The sequence below is a fragment of the Cuculus canorus genome, chromosome 6, assembly GCF_017976375.1.
Source record: "Cuculus canorus isolate bCucCan1 chromosome 6, bCucCan1.pri, whole genome shotgun sequence".
Lineage (NCBI taxonomy): Eukaryota > Metazoa > Chordata > Aves > Cuculiformes > Cuculidae > Cuculus > Cuculus canorus.
This window is the reverse complement of record NC_071406.1, coordinates 38,886,230-38,901,031: the sequence shown is the minus strand read 5'-3', so window position 1 is coordinate 38,901,031 and position 14,802 is coordinate 38,886,230. Positions and strand designations below refer to the sequence as shown.

Here is a 14,802-nt window from a genome sequence, read left to right as displayed (position 1 = left end):
TGGAAGTCAATGTGGGATCTGCATCACTTGTAATATTTACGCTGGATATGTGGCAATGAGCAGCCTTAAAATCTTTGACCGGTTCCCTTGAGGGCACCAGCAGAGGTATTTGTGAACACCCCAGCCTGGGATACAGCCTGTCCTGAAGTCACGCCACAGGCAGGAGGAATTTCTTGAGGCTGAAGGAGATATAAATAGCATCAGGGAAAATACAGAGCAACACTGTGGCCTCTATTCATCTCAGAGAGGCTGCTGTCACATGTTGCCCTCAACTTCTTAGTTAACCAGCTATTAAACATTCTCCAATAACTGTGTAACTTCATCAAGCTCCCCTAAAGCAATGCAAGGTGGTGCTTTGCTCACCTGGAGGAACTAAAAGCTACAGAAGCGCTGTAAAAGAAAGTCACAGTATTAATTTCTGTTGAGGGTCTTCAAAAAATATTTCAAATATTACGAGGACTTTGCCTGTCTGTGAAACCCCCGGTGAGATGATTAGAATGTGGGAGTGTTCAGAAAGGGAGAGCACAGTTTACCCTGGTTTCCTTTTCCCTTGAGGCTGAGCTGGCTCAGGCAGAGGCACGGAGAGAGAGTGCAGGGATGGAGCTGCTCAGTGATGAAAAACATCTTCCTTGTTTAACAACGTGAGTTACCTTGCACTGCCTGGAAACTGTGATAAGAAACAGGACAGCGCTTTGTAGATACCATGCTTTAAATTTTGAATAATGTGCTACCGTGATGTTTAAAACGGCAAAAGCGCAAACTGATCACGCGGGCATAAGAGGGCACGGTGCTTACATCAAATATAATAATGTACCATTCAGCAGAGTGACATGTTCCATGTAGGATATAATGTGCTGTATGAAATCAGTAACACGTAGGAGAGTGGAGAAGAGTTTCAAAGACCAGATGAGGGCAAGGAATTATATGAGAGAGCAGCATATGATGATATGTGACACGTGGAGGAAACAAGAGAATTGGATCCAATCTTGGGGAAGAGGGAAGTTCTCCATGAGGGGATAAATATAATCTAAACCGCAGATACTTGGTGGGAAGGAGCTGCCTGCAAGGCAATCATGTTGGAAGTGCCTAAGGAGGTAGGAAATCAGATGGGAGGCTGCAATGCGATATGAAAATAAATGTGTAAATACCAATATGATTCTGGCCTGTGCTGTGACAGGGAGGCAGAAAGGGATGCTGCTGCACACAGCGCGCAGGCGACAGGACTTGGTAGGAAACATTACCTTTGGGAGCCTTGATGATAGAGCTCCAGCGATCGGAGGTGACAGAGTGACAAGGAATGTGGATACTGCAGAGAAATTTGGGACGCAAGAGAGACAGACCTCCACCAGAGCAGAATTGAGTGAGTCTGCCTGAGTGGCAACGAGCACATGGATGGCTGCTCGCGAGCAGCTGATGCAGGGAAGCGTGGTGGACTGTGGGCACAGCAAGCCTGAGACTGATCCTAGGAAATGTCATCCTGAATTTCAGGGGGGAAAAAGGACACAAAGGGTGATCCATCTTCCTACATCAAGAGATAGGAGCCCTGCCATTTGTCATGGAAAAGGAGTTGACGTGACTGATACCTTAAAAAGCAAAGGGGAGTCTGAGTGTTACATCACACATCCTCCCACTTCATGGGAGTTTTGGGGGCTGCAACTGAGAAGATTCAGGGCGTGGGCTGTAAGGAAGAAGGGCTGAGATGAGCCAGGAGCTTGATTCACCTCTCGTTTCTCCTGCTCTGCCCGAAGCAAGAATTGCTCAACAGCTCAACGCGCTTCAAATACTGGGGGTGGCCAGTGGGTGTCAGTTTTGCTCTATGAAGCCGCTGATGGAGCTTCCCTTGTCTAAAGTAACAAACTACCTCTTAAAAGAGGCCGTGGAAAAAAAAAAAAACATTCCCATGGAGAAATGTGAGGTCAGCCCCACAGTTTGGCATTTTGGTATTTTTATAGCTCTGTCTACTTGAAGAGAAGCCACGGATAATAATTCTTAGAGAAGTCATCGTCTTACTTTTTCCTCTTTCAGTATCTCGGATTTTAGGGAGAGGATGACACATTGAGGGTTTTCTGTGGAGTTCTTCTGTCTTCCGAAAGAAGAAGCCAGCATCTACAGCCAGGCAAACACTTTATTTCAAAGGGCTGGCACGTGCAGATGCGCACAAGTCTTGCAGGAGCCATCTATGCTAACCTCACTGCAGGGTCATGATTTTGTTGGCAGCCAATTAAGACAACTCGATATAGCGTGGAAATCACTTTAGGATCAAGTCAACACTACAGACCTATAGCCACTGTGGATACAATTTCCATCTTCAGATTTTAAGGATCGTTTTCAATAGCTATTTTTAACCAAACTTCAGGGCAGAGTGTAAAATTATACCCTTGGTGAATGAAAACCCATCCCAACAAACCCAAACCGGCAGCAAGCCACTATGAAAAGCATTTGCCTTTCTAATGCAATGAGTAAGCCGAGACCTTCCGTAGGGCTTCATAATAAACTCTGTGAGCATGAGGAAAGTTTTGGTATGAGAACACTCTTTAGCAGTGTACAGAGGCAATAAACTGGCACAACCAATTTGGAGAAGAATTGAAGATGAAGATGATGATGATAACTGCAAAGATTCTTCTCTTTGTGCACTCATTTATAACGCTGTAAAATTTGCGTCTCTTTTTTTTTTTTTTTTTTGCTTTTGTAGATTTTAGATGGGATATTTTCAGCTGAAGTCACTGGGAGAATTTCTACTGATACAAGTGGTGTAAGCTCCAGGTTGTGCAGTGAAGAAAAGATACGTGGTAAAATAACATCATCTTTAGCCATCGTTCCACCATCCAAAAATCTTAATTAGAAGAATCCCTCATGTTGTTAATAAATAGAACATAACATTTGTTCTTTGAGCTCTCAGACGAAAATGACAGTGTAACGGAGCAGCCAGGAGTAAAAGATTGTCTTTTTAACATGGAGTCCAAACGATGTCTTCATTGACTTAAATCCCTGAAGAACTAGAAAAATGGGAACGCCTCACTCTTAAACACAAACAAACAAACAGGAAAAAGGAGGCATTTTCAAACCACAAAAATGAAGTTATGTTTTCTTTGCTTGCACAGTTATGTGCGGGTAAAGTCTGGATGCAGAGAAATCTTATTCCTTTCCTGGAGTTAAGTAAGAAAAATAAAACTCTGAAAAATGAAGAAACCCTTTACTACTGAATGAACCGGCCCCCTTAGAAAAGGCTGTGGAGCACTGCATCAGCTCTGCTGTTGGAGTGAGACAGCAGAATGCTTTGCAATAAAAATTAACATGCAGCTTTAAAAGGCTGTGGTCAAACGCTGTTTCATTTACCACTGACAGCAGCATAAAAAGACGCTAATGTTTTGGTTTTATGATGTGAATTGTTCGCTGTGGTTAATCAAAGTTAACCTGGCTCCACTTTAAAACTGATTATGTGGCCAGTTAATTGAAGGTGACTGTTTTTACTATCAAAGCCCCAGGACCTGTCTCTGATGACACTTTGCTTATGGGCACAGAAGAGGCCCACAACCCTCCTGTTTTTCAAAGGGCTCCCTCGTACGGCCTCTGTCACAGCTGAGCCCACGTCCTTGCCCCTCTCACGGACATTTTCCTCATTCTCAACACAGTTGATGGAGAAACTGATGCGTACCAGGTCCTGCTGAGCAAGAGCATGCCCAGTCAATTGGACCATCTAACTTTGTGATAAGGTCTGCCATTTGTTTCCTTGTTTGAAAACTCCCATCTGTAGCTCTTTAGAGTTGAAGCTTGGCAATGTGAGCATGAGGAACCTCAAGGGACCTTAATGACCCTGCTCAGCCTCAGCTGGGGCCTCCACCCACACTCCTGCTTTTGGGCCAAGAGCCCATTTAGGCTCAGCCTCGTGCTTTACTTGAGCTATGTTTGGGGGGTGCTGGTCTTCTGCCTGGTTGTAGTTCTGCTTCTGCGTAGCCATGGACGTTGTTGATCTTGACCAGCAGACTGATTTCTTAGCTTGGCTTCATTGCTGTAGACATGCCTGAAGGTCAGGGTTCTTGGTGAGAGTCGGCCATCACCTCTGGTCTGCCCTATGCCCTTGCTGGGGGTTGTGGGGTGGATCCGGGCTGGTGATGTTCCTGTCATGTTGGCCTGGGTTGCTCCTGTGGCTCCTGGCCCTCAGGGAGCCACTGGTTCGTGTTGTGCACTTACAGGTAAGCTGGATACGAAGAGTAAGTGTCCTTATTCCTCAATTCTTTGCCAAGCCTTAAAGAGCTGTAGTGGAAATAACTTTTCAGGTTTGAAATTGTATGCATAGAGTGGCCTTACTTATTTTGTGTTTCACCCAGGGTAAGAATTACGATTATAGCTGTAGCATATCCGTTTGAACGCAGGAGGTTAAGTGTCTGGAGCCTCCCAAGACCTGTTCCCATGATGTTTGTAGGCTACTTGGGCAGAAGTCTTCTGTCTTATAGAAGCTCCTTCAAAGGCAAATGGCAACTTTTTGAGTTTTTTGATTCAACCTTCTTGTTGATACAGGACTGGAGGAACTCTATTCCTACTAAGTGTTTAGATGTTGCAAAGCCACGTGCCTGGCTGGTTGTCGCTGAACGTTCCCTGATACTTTGCAATATTCAACAGAAATGACACTTATTGTTTTGCCAAATTTCAGCTCAGATAACAACTTTTTATCTGCCTAAATGTCTCTAGCAGCTCCAGCAATTTAAAGGGATCCAGCACACTTTCGCATCAACTGCTTCATGAACTTCAGTTCTGTGTGGTTCACGGCTCAGTATGAGACGTACGTAATTCTGTTGGGACTGTGATCTCCAGCCACAAGCGTAGCAAGAGTTAATTCTTATTTTTGTTGAAGTGCTAAGAGGGAAGCTAGGTCACGCATAAATCCTCATTGTGCTAGGTGCTGTACAAGCAAAGAATAAAAATGATCCCAGGCTCAAGGCTTCTCTGTTAGGAACTTGTGTCATAATTACATTTTGTTAGGGCGCTTTAGAATTGCCCTTCCTCATAAATGATATATCTATAGACGTTTATATCTCCATAATAAAAGAGAAAACCTGTACCATTTTATTATTGATCATAAAAGAGAAAATATAATGCTGTTTTCCAAGTAACTCTGATATAGCAATGGCAATACACAGGGGTAAGCGAAAGGATCTTTGTTTCTTGTGTTCTTTTGGGTTGCGTACACCTAAAGTTCTCTGTTTTATAGAAAAAGTATTTGTTTTGAAAATTGTCTCACAGAGAGCACACTGAATTCAGGTGGAGATTATGGAGCAGGAGCCGGTCCCCTTTTAAGAATCAAATATTGTGTCTTCATGAATAACGCTCTAACGGCGAAGACAAGAGAAGAAAATACAGCAACCATGTGATATATTAGCAGAATGTTTTACACAGTCCCCCACAAAGCATCCGCTGCTCTTGAAAAGCTGAACAAGCCCAAGTGAGAAACTATTCACAAATTTAGTATTCAGATTACATAGTCTGCCTTTTCAACTGCTCTCTGTACAATGAATGCCTGTACAACTACAGTAACAGACACAGATCTACAGTTTCTGTGGCCTTTGAGCTATTATGAGTATTGTGCCTCTCCATAAATTACATCTGCATGTCCTGAAAATACCAACTGTTTTAATAGGAATTAATCTATAGGCTTTTATCTTGGTGAAATACAAGGGGTACAGTATGTTGCGTCCCTTTTAAAATTAATAGGGTATGCTCTGAAGATATTCAAGGATGTTCATTATTTTCTTTATAGGTCTCTTTATTGATGCATATAAGCATAAGACAGTGCTTTATTGTAGCAAAGAGGAGGAGATGGAATAATGAATAGATTACTGCTTATATGGTTTTTAGAGTGCCCAACGCACAGTTAAGTCAAGAAAGGTCTACATTTGTCCTCTTCAAAGGATATTGGGATTTGATCCAGTTTGCCTTCAAAGTGCCCCTTCTGTGGGCAGAGCAGAGAGCGTTCGGTCTAAAGGCGAGGAAGCTGAGGCAGGAGTCTGCGGCTCGGTGCTGTTCGTAGCCGTCCAAGGCAACACTGCGTTAGAGATGTCTTTTTAAATCAGTGAAATATAAGTAAATCTGGATCTTATGCCGTAGTGAGCTACTGCTTGTGACTACGTAACAGGAGCTTTTTGGAAGTGAACTCCTAGAATACCTTGACCTTATAGAGGCACATTAAAAAAAAGAGAACTAGATAATTTAAACCAGGATTTACATAAAAGCATTATGGTTGCTATGAATACTAATTCTGAGACGCGTGCACCTCTGTAGGGGTTAAATGTTTAAATATTTCAGGGAAAGCAGGCTGAGCCCATCTCTGACCTATCAAAGCGTGTTATTGACAAGTGATGAGGGATTAAATCCTCCTCCCAGAGTCCCTGCGAGACAGGGGAGTTCTATCCTCTCCAGCAAACGAGGAGAACTGAGGCCCACGGAGACTGACTGTTCCTGGAGGAACATCACGGGTCTCTAGAGTGGGTGGCTGATGGCACAGCCGGTGAAATCCCAGGGTGGTGCAGCAGGACACTGTCCCAAGGCTTCTTGGGTCTTGTTGATGGAAATGGAGGGGAAAGGGGCTCCTCACTGGGCTCTCAGGAGCTCCAGAGATGTGCTGAAGTGACCTCTACAGTGCGGCAAAGCTGAGAATGGCTCCTGGGGCGTTGCTTGGCAGGAGAAAACCTCTCACTGCCTTATTCACTGCATTTCAGAAATGGAGAATCGAAACGCAGAGACTCGGCTGAAGTTACGTGGAGGAACTCTGACCATGGTTGGATGTGAACTCCAGTCTCCTGATCCCCAAACCATTGCTTGGTCCTCAAGATCATCGCAGCTGCTCTGCCAAACATCATTTGGTGTACTGTTAATGTAAATCCCCGCAGAGTCCCCGCTGCAGCCCCCGAGAGGAGTTTTGCATCGAAACCAGTGATTCACCTCTGTGTTGCTGCAGTGAAGAGGCACTCGCCCCTGCAGCCCTTGGAGTTAACGAGACTATTTTTCAAGGCAAACCCTTTCACTTTATTCCCTGTCCTTTACTTTTCCTTTGGTCACTCCTCCTTGTTTTCACAGCTTCATTTGGTTTTGAAAGCTTATAGAGCAGCAGGATTAAAAAATGAGAAATAATTACTGGAGAGGATGGGTCTGGCTTTTCCCATCAGCTACGCTGGTTCCAGCAGCTTTGGGAGAAAAGCTGTTAGCTATTAAATTATTACCTGTAAGGAGAGCCAGCTGGAAGCTTTCAGTTTTCAACATTTTGATGAAAAGCACCGTAAAAAATCTTGACAACAAAACTTGTAGCATTTCAATGACATGGTTTGCATTTGTCCCTGCTTTTCAGTGGTCTGTAAAAGTGATCAAAGGCTTCAAAACACTGCTGATTCCCGCACCTCAGGAATTTTGACCCCCCAAAATGAAGAGGGAGGAAGAAAGGCAAAAACCGAAAGCGTGTGCTGTTGACAGAATTCATTTGGACAGCTTTTGGGAAGTTACTTCCCATCTGGAGGAGAATGTCCGCAAGGAGAGTTATTCCAGCATAGACTGTTCTGGTGTAATTAGGCAGCTATAGCTGCGCCAGTCTATTTTCTGGTGTAGGCAAGCCAAGTCTAGTTGTCGAAACGTAGGCGTGGGAAACAAGAATTCTGCTTTCTAGGCTCAGCTGAGCGCTCTTTGTGGCCTTGGGCCAGTCCCCAAACCTTTCTGCCTCCTTCCTATGCAAAAATGAGGAGAGTTAAATTAACCCACTTCACAGATGTGGCGTAATGACTAATTGGCTAAAGTTTGTAGCGCCGGGGAGAGTGCTCTCTATTAACTTCTGGCTGGCTGAATAATGCATTTTTAAAAGTGGGGTTTGTCTCCCTGTCTCTGGACAGCACAGATCTCCCACTGCAAAGCAGAATGCCACTTGATGAGAAGCGGCCGGGCCAATAAAACCTGGGATTTACTTTCCTGCCTCTAACAGCAGTGTTGCACTCACACAAAGCTGGAGCAGGAGTTGAGGTTAAGAATTTTGCTTGGTAGCAAAACTTGCAGGAACTGAGACCCTTTGCAGGCTCTTGATAGGCAAAGAACATGGTTGTGTAGTGAGGAAGGCACTCTTGTCCGTGAACTCCTGGAACTCACTGGCAAAATGTGTGTGCTATTCCCCTTCATAAAACCTAGATTTCTTTGGTTGGAAAAGACCTTTGAGATCATTGCATCCAACCGTACCTGTCCACTACTAAACCAGATCCCTGAGCACCTCATCCACCCGTTTTTTGTACACCTCCAGGGATGGGAACTTGGCTACTTGCCTGGGCAGCCTCTGCCAGGGCCCCAGAACACTTTTGGTGAAGAATTTTTTTTTTTATATCCAATCTAAATCTCCCCTGGCAAAACTTGAGGCAGTTTCCTCTTGTCCTATCGTCTGTTATTTGGGAGAAGAGCCCAGCACCCACCTCGCCACAACCACCTTTCCAGGAGCTGCAGAGAGTGATGAGGTCTCTCCTCACCTTCCTCCAGGCTAAACAACCCCAGGGCGCTCAGCCGCTCCTCATAACTCTTGTTCTCCAGCCCCTTCCCCAGTTCCGTTCCCTTCTCTGGACGCGCTCCAGTCCCTCAATGTCCTTCTTGTAGTGAGGAGCCCAAAACTGAATTCGGGATTCGAGGTGTGGCCTCACCAGCTCTGACTACAGGGGAAGGATACCTTCCCTGCCCCTGCTGGCCACACCATGGCTGACCCAAGCCAGGATGCTGGTGGCATTTTTGGTCACCTGGACCACTGCTGGCTCATGTTCAGGAGATGTCAACCAACAGCCCCAGGTCCCTTTCGATAAAGCAGCTTTCCAGCCACTCTTCCCAAGCCTGGAGCGCTGCATGGAGTTGTTGTGTCCCAAGCACAGGACCCAGCACTTGGACTTGTTGAACCCCATACAAATAACCTCAAGGGCAGGACCCCACGCTGAGCTTTGCTGAACCCCATCCCGTTGGCGTCAACCCCCGGATTTGGGGTGTGAAGCCCACAAAGGGCTTGACAGGCTGAGAGAAGGACATGGATCTGTTGGAGCGAGTTCAGAGGAGGTCACAGATGTGATCCAAGGGCTGGAGCAGCTCTGCTATGAGGACAGGCTGAGAGAGTTGGGGTTGTTCAGCCTGGAGGAAGCTCCAGGGAGACCTTAGAGCAGCTTCCAGTGCTGAAAGGGGCTCCAGGAAAGCAGGAGAGGGGCTTTTTCCGGGGGTATGGAGCAATAGGATGAGGGGGAGTGGCTTTAAATTGGAAGGGGGAAGATTTAGATGAGATATTAGGAAGAAATTCTTCATGATGAGGATGCTGAGGAACTGACTGTACACGGAAGCCCTGGCTGCCCCATGCCTGGAGGTGTCCAAGGCCACGTTGGATGTGGCTTGGAACACCTTGATCCAGTGGGAGGTGTCCCTGCCCATGGCAGAGGGTGGAACTGTATGGGCTTTGAGGTCACTTCCACCCCATGCTATTAGAGGGGCAGGAGAATCGATGGCACCCGTTGTCCCAAATACCCCCTTAAGCGCTGAATCACGACTCTGGTGGGAACTTTTAAGAGCAGCGCGTGTGGGGTGGGGGCGATGAAGGGACCGATGTGCTTGAGAGAGAGGCGCGCACACGCAGCCGCGCGCGTCCCCGCCCGCCTCAGCCGCGGAGCGCACGCGGCACTGAGCCGGCAAAGCGGGCGGGCGGGCGGGCACTTGTCCTCTAATCGATTGCCGAGCGTGCTGAGCGCGGGCAAACCGCTCTTCCCCCCCCCTCCCTTTGCGCCCCCGCCGCCGCGCGCGCGCCCGGGTGAGAAGAAGGCGCCGCGGGGCGGCGGGGGCGGCACTTCGGGTCGCTCTAATCGATTGCCGAGCGCGCCGAGCGAGGGGTGCGGGTGGGGAATGAATGGGAGGAGAAGGAGAAAAGGGGGGGGGAGTGTGTGGGGGGGATGTGTGTGATGCGATCAGTCCGTGTGTCCGTGTGTCCGTGTGGATCGGTTTCTCGGGGTTTGACCAGCTGTCCCAGGCTAACCCTGAAGATGGAGGAAGTAAAAACAGGATTACCCTGAGCTCCGGCTCCCGCTGCCTTAGTTCCCATAGCCGGGAGCCGTGCACAAGCACCCCCTGCGCGCCCGCCGGGCACCGCGCGCCCGACATAATAAAAACACACACAAAAGGGGCATGGAAGGGATTCACTGAGGTAACGCCGCGCCTGCCTGCCGCCTGGGGCTGCTTCTTTCCCTCCCTGCACCCCCTGCCCCCCTCCGCCTTCCCCCCCCTTTCCCCTCCCGCTTCCCGGTGTTGCTGCTCCGGGGGGGGGCGGGGGGTTGGGGGGGTGTCTGTCTGTCTGTCTGTCTGTGGGTGTCTTATAGGATGGTTTGGGTCGGAAGGGACTTGGAGATCATCCAGTTCCAGCCCCCCCGATATGTCTGTCTGTCTGTCTGTCTGTGTGTGTCTGTGCCTGTGTGTAAATCAGAATGATTTGGGTCAGAAGGGACCTTAAAGATCATCCAGTTCCAGCCCCCCAATATATGTGTGTGTGTGTCTGTCTGTCTGTCTCTGTGCCTGTGTGTAAATCAGAATGGTTTGAGTCAGAAGGGTCCTCAACGATCACCCAGTTCCAACCCCCCAATATATGTGTGTTTGTGTCTGTGTAAATCATAGTGTGGTTTGGGTCGGAAGGGATCTTAAAGATATCCAGTTCCAACCCCCCAATATGTGTGTGTGTGAGTCTGTCTGTGTCTATGTCTGTCTGTCTGTGTGCATCTGTCTGTCCGTAAATCATAGAATGGTTTGGGTCAGAAGGGTCCTTAAAGATAACCCAGTTCCAACCCCCCCAGTTTGTGTATGTGTGTGTCTGTGTAAATCATAGAGTGGTTTGGGTTGGAAGGGATCTTAAAGATCACCCAGTTCCAACCCCCCAATATGTGTGTGTGTGAGTCTGTCTGTGTGTCTGTCTGTCTGTAAATCATAGAATGGTTTGGGTCAGAAAGGTCCTTAAAGATCACACGGTTCTGACCCCCCCAATATATGTGTGTGTGTGTGTCTGTGTGTCTGTGTAGATCATAGAGTGGTTTGGGTTGGAAGGGACCCTAAAGATCATCCAGTTCCAACCCCCCAATATGTGTGTGCGTCTGTCTGTCTGTAAATCATAGAATGGTTTGGGTCAGAAGGGTCCTTAAAGATCACCCGGTTCCGACCCCCCAATATATGTGTATGTGTGTGTCTGTGTAGATCATAGAGTGGTTGGGGTGGAAGGGACCCTAAAGATCATCCACTTCCAACCCCCAAATATATATGTGTGTGTCTGTCTGTCTGTGTGTGTGCATCTGTCTGTCTGTAAATCATAGAATGGTTTGGGTCAGAAGGGTCCTTAAAGATCACCCAGTTCCAACCCCCCCAATATGTGTGTGTGTGTGTCTGTGTAAATCATAGAGTGGTTTGAGTTGGAAGGGACCTTAAAGATCACCCAGTTCCAACCCCTCAATATATATGTCTGTGTATCTGTCTGTGTAAATCATAGAATGGTTTTGGGTCAGAAAGGACCTTAAAGATCATCCAGTTCCAACCCCCCAGTATGTGTGCTGTATGTCCGTTTGTGCGTGTCTGTGTATATGTGCCTGTATGTCTGTGTGCGTGTCGGTGTGTCTGTCTGTCTGTCTGTGTGTAAATCAGAATGGTTTGGGCTGGAAGGGACCTTAAAGATCACCCAGTTCCAGCCCCCCAATATGTGTGCTCTGTGTCTGTGTGTGTGCGTATGTGTCTGTCTGTCTGTCTGTGTGTGCGTGTGTCTGTCTGTCTGTCTGTGTGTAAACCATAGAATGGTTTGGGTCAGAAGGGACCTTGAAGATCATCCAGTTCCAACCCCCCCAATATGTGTCTATGTCTCTGTGTGTCTGTGTCTGTACGTCAGTCTGTGTGTGTTAGTCTCTGTGTGTGTCTGTATGTCTGTCTGTGTGTCTCCGTGTGTGTCTCTCCATGTCTGCATGTCAGTCTGTGTGTGTGTCTGTGTCTATCCCTGTCTGTCTGTCTGTGTGCATATGTATATATGTTTATCTGTGTGTGCGCATGTACATGTTTATATCTCTGTCCGTCTGTCTGTGTGCATGTGTATATGTGTGCGCCTGTCTGCGTGTGTCCGTCTGTGTGTCCGTCTGTGTCTGTCTGTGTATGTACCTGTGTGTCTGTGTCTCTGTTTATCTCTGTGCCTGTGTTTGTCTGTCTCTCTCTGTGTGTCTGTCTGTGTCTGTATGGAGGCTCCCCCACTAAAGTCCGGCCGTGTAGCATCTCCCGCTCGTGACTTGTTGCTGTTCACCCCCAAAAACCAGGAGAAGAGCCCCAAAATGTTGTGGGATGGGCATTCTGTGAGGCAGCACAGGCTCCAGCTGCCATTTCCCTCTGCCACCTGCGGCCCTGGGGTGGGGAGGATAAAGGGGAGGGATAATATGGAATGAAAGCTGAGGCAGAGCTCCCGTGACTTTGACAGGTTGTGGGATGGGTGGGGAGAGGATGGGATGGGGCGCGGAGCCCGATGTCACCCAGGGCGCTGGGAAGTTGGCCTGGGGTTCCCTGTGCGGGCTGTGAGCGGACCCCATCCCTCTCCCTGCATCCCTCCCCGTGTCCCTCACCACATCCCTCACCCTATCCTTCTCCCTGCATCCTTCACTCCATCCCTCTCCCCACATCACTCATCCTAGCCTTCTCCCCGCATCCCTCACCCTATCCCTCTCCCCGCTTCGCTTACCCCATCCTTCACCCCATCCTTCACATCTCTCTCCCTGCATCCCTCACCCCATCCCTCCCTGCATCTCTCCCCACATCCCTCACTCCATCCCTCTACCCCCATCCTTTACCCCATCCCTCACCTCATCTCTCTCCCCCGACCCCTTCTCCCCGTCCCCCTCTCCACCTCCCTCTCCCCAATCCCTCCCCGCATCCCCTCCTCTCCCTGCATTTTCCTCCTGGTTTGTAAGGAACCGGTGGATCAAGTTTTTCTCTCTCTCCCCGCTGGTTAATCGCATTGCTGTAGCACCGGCTGACCTCCCTCCCTCTCCCTCTCCTTTTTTTTTTTTCTTTTTTTTTTTTTTTTCTGTTGTTCTTCATCTTCCTTCAAAGTATGTGCCATTCCTGAGCGAGTTTCCCCGCCGGCTCATCCCGGGGCTGCCTGGCTCCGCATGCCCCACCTGTAAGTGCTGGGGGTGAGTTGCTCCCCCCTCTTTCTCTCCCCACCTTCTTCTCCCTTTCTTCCTCTCATTTTTAAAACATTAATTTTTTCAACTTTCCCCATCTTGCTGTGTCTCCAGCCCAAGCAAAACTCTTTCTCTCTCTCCCTTCCTTACGGCTTAGCAGCCGGGATTTGCCATCACCAGCCTAAAAACGGTGACCAAAACTTTTTCCTTTCCTCCTCCTCATCCCCACCCTTGAAGAAATAAAATAGAAACCCAAACCATGTCTTCATTTTGGTTATGGATGTTTCTGCATTTCTTTTTTGTCTTTCTTTCTCTTCCTCCTCCCTTCCTCCCCTTTCCTTCCTTCCACTTCATTGGCTGGGATGATCTTTCCCTGTTGCTTCTGATGTTTCTTTCTTTTTCCCAGTGTGTGCCTGCCTACCTGGACTAGGGGGAAGAGAAGGTAATTTTGAAGGGCTCGAGGAAGCGGATTACCTCTTTGGAAAAACTTTCTGGGAGATTTTAGAGTTGTGTGAAAATCAGTAATCGAAGAGAGTTTGGTAGCAGCTGGGCAGGTTGAAATTTAAGTGTTATGTGCTGAACGCCTTGGGAATTCGATCTGCTTTATACTAAAGAAGAGCACAGAGAAAAGTATTTATTTATTGGGGGAAAGGCGGGTGGAGGGGAGGGGGGAAGGAAAGCGGGTTAAGGGAGGGGGAGGGAAGTGGTTTTGGAGACAAGAAGTGAAGCTGCCTGTTTTCCAGTAAGTAATGGAGAAATTCCAGGAGCCAGGGCTAAATATACTTGGCGATCAATACAGAAATGGCTCATTGTGAATAATTTAGCTGCCTGGTGCAGTGAGAGTTTTGAAACTAAAGGCAAAAAAGAGGCCGTGGAGGGAGAGAGGAAATAAAATTCTCCTCTGGTCATGTCAGATTCTTAACTTTTCCACTTAAAAGAACATAGTTATGATTATTGATCCCTCTCTGTCTCTTTTTTTTTTTTCTTCTCCCCCCTCAATATATATCAAATGATAGCTAGGGGGTGTCATTCTATACAGTTACTTGGGTTTCTGGAAAGTAATAGCTTGTTCTGTGTCAGCAAAGTGCTTCCAGAAACTTTAAGATTGCTTCACGCCACAAAATGCATGATCTGGGAGTATTAAGTGTGACGTTCGGCCCCACGCTGTGGCAGATAAATAGGGTTAGCGCGAGCAGGTGCCTGTACAGGTGTGCGCGCGGGTACCGCGGCGCGACACAAAGAGGTGTAACAAGGGGAACGGGGGGGGGCTTTATTTTGTGTAAGATCAGGATGGAGTCTCTTGGAGCACGTGTGAAAAGAGCAGTTGTTGATTGTATCCATCTCCTCAAAGTCTGTTCTGGCTGCGAGAGCTGATAATTGATAAAGCATTACCATCCCGGCTTGAACAAAACGAGTCGGGGAGAAAAAAAAAAAACCCTCTTAGAGCAGGTAAAAAGGCAGGTGGGGAACAGGGAGGGGTATGGTCAGACCAAGCTGATCCCAGTGCTCCCCACCCAGGAGGCAGCTGGATTTCCTACTCACGTAATTTGCAGGAAGAGCTCAGTGATTCGCAGACGAGCACATGCAGAACACTTGTGTGTTTCTCTAGGCAATGGTTGCAACAGCGGTA

The 14,802-nt window shown here is 47.9% G+C and overlaps 1 protein-coding gene across 4 annotated transcripts in view; it reads left to right on the top strand.

Annotated features, from left to right (window-relative positions):
- Window positions 1-10,032: 10,032 nt before the first annotated feature.
- The window catches only part of IKZF2 (IKAROS family zinc finger 2), a 136,779-nt gene continuing 132,009 nt past the window's right edge, over window positions 10,033-14,802 (top strand). For 2 of the 4 annotated variants that reach the window (XM_054070404.1, XM_054070401.1), the window contains exons 1-2: window positions 10,033-10,183; window positions 13,579-13,614. The gene's annotated coding sequence lies outside the window, so the exon portion shown is untranslated. Of the gene's footprint in view, window positions 10,184-13,102; window positions 13,169-13,578; window positions 13,615-14,802 lie in introns of those variants that run through there. The other 2 variants (XM_054070402.1, XM_054070403.1) reach the window with 2 other exon arrangements.